Source organism: Styela clava, chromosome 6 (assembly GCF_964204865.1).
Source record: "Styela clava chromosome 6, kaStyClav1.hap1.2, whole genome shotgun sequence".
NCBI classification, from domain to species: Eukaryota; Metazoa; Chordata; class Ascidiacea; order Stolidobranchia; family Styelidae; genus Styela; species Styela clava.
The window spans coordinates 5,199,635-5,204,634 of NC_135255.1; the positions used below are offsets into that span (position 1 = coordinate 5,199,635).

The 5,000-nt window shown below is 55.0% G+C and overlaps 2 non-coding genes across 2 annotated transcripts; both read right to left on the minus strand.

Moving 5' to 3' along the window:
* Window positions 1-63: 63 nt before the first annotated feature.
* LOC144424960 (5.8S ribosomal RNA) lies at window positions 64-217 on the minus strand. Its single transcript, XR_013477175.1, has one exon. It is a non-coding gene; the product is annotated as a 5.8S ribosomal RNA (ribosomal RNA).
* Window positions 218-515: 298 nt separating this feature from the next.
* LOC144424936 (small subunit ribosomal RNA) lies at window positions 516-2,325 on the minus strand. Its single transcript, XR_013477155.1, has one exon. It is a non-coding gene; the product is annotated as a small subunit ribosomal RNA (ribosomal RNA).
* Window positions 2,326-5,000: the final 2,675 nt, after the last annotated feature.

Here is a 5,000-nt window from a genome sequence, read left to right on the forward strand (position 1 = left end):
CTTGGGGCGACGCCCGGCCGTCTTCGCAGAGGCCAGGCGACGGCCCTCGGGTGAGGACGAACGCGACCCTGAGGCAGACGCGGTCCCGGGATTGAACCGAGACCGCAATTCGCGTTCAGAAGGTCGACGTTCAATGTGTTCTGCAATTCACATTACTTCTCGCACTTGGCTGCGTCCTTCATCGACTCGCGAGCCGAGTGATCCACCGTTAAGAGTCGTCCTCGACGTTTCGCCCGGCGCCGAAGCGCGCGGACGTCACACTGTGGGATCGACCACAAAACCACCACCGACAACAACTGCACAAAAACACCAACAAATGGCGCCGAGCGACCGCCGGGCTGGGCCGGCGGCACATCGAGCGCGGTGCCCAGAAGCCACCATCGCACTCGGCTGCCTTGCTATGCCAACGTGTTACGCGTGTCGCACGGGGCGGAACCCCGATTGACGGCCGCCCTCTCGGCGGCACCCAAAGACAATTAAGTGCGCGGTCGGCCGGGGCCTACCACCACTTTCGGTAATGATCCTTCCGCAGGTTCACCTACGGAAACCTTGTTACGACTTTTACTTCCTCTAAATGATCAAGTTTGATCGTCTTCTCGACACGCCGACGCGGCCGTTGCCAGCCGCGACGGGGCCGATCCAAGGATCTCACTAAACCATTCAATCGGTAGTAGCGACGGGCGGTGTGTACAAAGGGCAGGGACGTAATCAACGCAAGTTGATGACTTGCGCTTACTGGGAATTCCTCGTTCAAGGGAAACAATTGCAAGTCCCTATCCCAATCACGAATGAGGTTCAACGGGTTACCCGGACCTTTCGGCCTAGGTTAGACAGTCGCTGCTTCACTCAGTGTAGCGCGCGTGCGGCCCCGGACATCTAAGGGCATCACAGACCTGTTATTGCTCAATCTCGTGTGGCTAAACGCCACTAGTCCCTCTAAGAAGTTAGACGCCGACCGAGAAGGTCGCGTAACTATTTAGCATGCCAGAGTCTCGTTCGTTATCGGAATTAACCAGACAAATCGCTCCACCAACTAAGAACGGCCATGCACCACCACCCACAGAATCAAGAAAGAGCTCTCAATCTGTCAATCCTACCTGTGTCCGGGCCGGGTGAGTTTCCCCGTGTTGAGTCAAATTAAGCCGCAGGCTCCACTCCTGGTGGTGCCCTTCCGTCAATTCCTTTAAGTTTCAGCTTTGCAACCATACTTCCCCCGGAACCCAAAGACTTTGGTTTCCCGGAAGCTGCCGGAAAGGTCGTCATGGTAACGCCTCCCGATCGCTAGTTGGCATCGTTTATAGTCAGAACTAGGACGGTATCTGATCGTCTTCGAACCTCTGACTTTCGCTCTTGATTAAAGAAAACATTCTTGGCGAATGCTTTCGCAGTAGTTCGTCTTCCGCCGATCCAAGAATTTCACCTCTAACGGCAGAGTACGGACGCCCCCGTCTGTCCCTCTTAATCATTACCTCGTGCTCCGAAAACCAACAAAATAGAACCGAGGTCCTATTCCATTATTCCATGCAACACTATGCAGGCGAACAGCCTGCTTTGAACACTCTAATTTTTTCAAAGTAAACTTATCGGCCACCGCCGACACTCAGTCAAGAGCACCGACGGAGAACCGAAGGTGAGGCGAACGCAACCAGTGACACGCCTTGCGACGGACCGGCGGCGCTCGCCCAAAATCCAACTACGAGCTTTTCAACCGCAACAACTTTAGCATACACTGTTGGAGCTGGAATTACCGCGGCTGCTGGCACCAGACTTGCCCTCCAATGGATACTCGTTAAGAGTTTTAGGATGTACTCATTCCAATTACAGGGCCTCGTTAGAGTCCTGTATTGTTATTTTTCGTCACTACCTCCCCGTGTCGGGAATGGGTAATTTGCGCGCCTGCTGCCTTCCTTGGATGTGGTAGCCGTTTCTCAGGCTCCCTCTCCGGAATCGAACCCTGATTCCCCGTTACCCGTTATCACAAAGGTAGGCACGTAGCGTACCTTCGACAGTTGATAGGGCAGACACTTGAATGATACGTCGTCGGTGCAGAGACCGTACGATCCGCGTGGTTATCCAGAGTCATCAAACGTCACAGGACGAACCCGGTCGGTTTTGATCTGATAAAAGCGCGCCTCCCGAAGTCGGCGCTTAATGCATGTATTAGCTCTAGAATTACCACAGTTATCCACTTCGCTTACGAGACCAAATAAACCAAGACTGATTTAATGAGCCATTCGCAGTTTCGCTTTACGAGAACTCGTACTTGCACCTGCATGGCTTAATCTTTGAGACAAGCATATCACTACTGGCAGGATCAACCAGATAGCTGCGACAGCTGCGCTCGGCCCTTGCTGGGCCGCCCGGCGCGTGCTCGTCGCATTCGTTTAAGACCGAGGCAATCGCCTGCGGCCGTACTCAGCTTCGACAGTCGCTGGCCGCGACGTCCACGCTCTCGCCGGCAGTGCCAGGCGGAGCGATTTGCGTTTTTTCTTTGCTCGCCCTCTCTCGGGCTCGATCCATTCAGTTTCGCACAAACAAGAGCTCTGCCGGCCGCCTGCAGCGGTGCCTAAAACCCGGGCATAACAATGCGACCGTTCTGCTAGGCCGACAAGCGCTCAAGCCAGACGCTCGATCGAACGCCCCCTACATATTAGTCGAGACAACGGCTCGCTCATTAGCATCGCGTTTGTACTTTAACTTTTTTCGGCTCGGCTTCTTTCGACGCCGATGCCGGCGACGCAGCACTCTCTCGCCCGCCAGCCACCGAGAAAAGGGTGCGCTCCGACCGGCCCCGCACCGCTCTTTCTTGGCTCATTCGAAATTACTGTCTTTCGCTCTGACATGCCTTACCTAGGGTTAGGTTAGTATGCTTGCACGTTTGTACTTTAACTTTTTTTGGCTCGGCTTCTTTCGACGCCGATGCCGGCGACGCAGCACTCTCTCGCCCGCCAGCCACCGAGAAAAGGGTGCGCTCCGACCGGCCCCGCACCGCTCTTTCATGGCTCATTCGAAATTACTGTCTTTCGCTCTGACATGCCTTACCTAGGGTTAGGTTAGTATGCTTGCACGTTTGTACTTTAACTTTTTTTGGCTCGGCTTCTTTCGACGCCGATGCCGGCGACGCAGCACTTTCTCGCCCGCCAGCCACCGAGAAAAGGGTGCGCTCCGACCGGCCCCGCACCGCTCTTTCTTGGCTCATTCGAAATTACTGTCTTTCGCTCTGACATGCCTTACCTAGGGTTAGGTTAGTATGCTTGCACGTTTGTACTTTAACTTTTTTCGGCTCGGCTTCTTTCGACGCCGATGCCGGCGACGCAGCACTCTCTCGCCCGCCAGCCACCGAGAAAAGGGTGCGCTCCGACCGGCCCCGCACCGCTCTTTCATGGCTCATTCGAAATTACTGTCTTTCGCTCTGACATGCCTTACCTAGGGTTAGGTTAGTATGCTTGCACGTTTGTACTTTAACTTTTTTTGGCTCGGCTTCTTTCGACGCCGATGCCGGCGACGCAGCACTCTCTCGCCCACCAGCCACCGAGAAAAGGGTGCGCTCCGACCGGCCCCGCACCGCTCTTTCATGGCTCATTCGAGTTTACTGTCTTTCGCTCTGACATGCCTTACCTAGGGTTAGGTTAGTATGCTTGCACGTTTGTACTTTAACTTTTTTTGGCTCGGCTTCTTTCGACGCCGATGCCGGCGACGCAGCACTCTCTCGCCCACCAGCCACCGAGAAAAGGGTGCGCTCCGACCGGCCCCGCACCGCTCTTTCATGGCTCATTCGAGTTTACTGTCTTTCGCTCTGACATGCCTTACCTAGGGTTAGGTTAGTATGCTTGCACGTTTGTACTTTAACTTTTTTCGGCTCGGCTTCTTTCGACGCCGATGCCGGCGACGCAGCACTTTCTCGCCCGCCAGCCACCGAGAAAAGGGTGCGCTCCGACCGGCCCCGCACCGCTCTTTCTTGGCTCATTCGAAATTACTGTCTTTCGCTCTGACATGCCTTACCTAGGGTTAGGTTAGTATGCTTGCACGTTTGTACTTTAACTTTTTTCGGCTCGGCTTCTTTCGACGCCGATGCCGGCGACGCAGCACTCTCTCGCCCGCCAGCCACCGAGAAAAGGGTGCGCTCCGACCGGCCCCGCACCGCTCTTTCATGGCTCATTCGAGTTTACTGTCTTTCGCTCTGACATGCCTTACCTAGGGTTAGGTTAGTATGCTTGCACGTTTGTACTTTAACTTTTTTCGGCTCGGCTTCTTTCGACGCCGATGCCGGCGACGCAGCACTCTCTCGCCCGCCAGCCACCGAGAAAAGGGTGCGCTCCGACCGGCCCCGCACCGCTCTTTCTTGGCTCATTCGAAATTACTGTCTTTCGCTCTGACATGCCTTACCTAGGGTTAGGTTAGTATGCTTGCACGTTTGTACTTTAACTTTTTTTGGCTCGGCTTCTTTCGACGCCGATGCCGGCGACGCAGCACTTTCTCGCCCGCCAGCCACCGAGAAAAGGGTGCGCTCCGACCGGCCCCGCACCGCTCTTTCTTGGCTCATTCGAAATTACTGTCTTTCGCTCTGACATGCCTTACCTAGGGTTAGGTTAGTATGCTTGCACGTTTGTACTTTAACTTTTTTCGGCTCGGCTTCTTTCGACGCCGATGCCGGCGACGCAGCACTCTCTCGCCCGCCAGCCACCGAGAAAAGGGTGCGCTCCGACCGGCCCCGCACCGCTCTTTCATGGCTCATTCGAAATTACTGTCTTTCGCTCTGACATGCCTTACCTAGGGTTAGGTTAGTATGCTTGCACGTTTGTACTTTAACTTTTTTTGGCTCGGCTTCTTTCGACGCCGATGCCGGCGACGCAGCACTCTCTCGCCCACCAGCCACCGAGAAAAGGGTGCGCTCCGACCGGCCCCGCACCGCTCTTTCATGGCTCATTCGAGTTTACTGTCTTTCGCTCTGACATGCCTTACCTAGGGTTAGGTTAGTATGCTTGCACGTTTGTACTTTA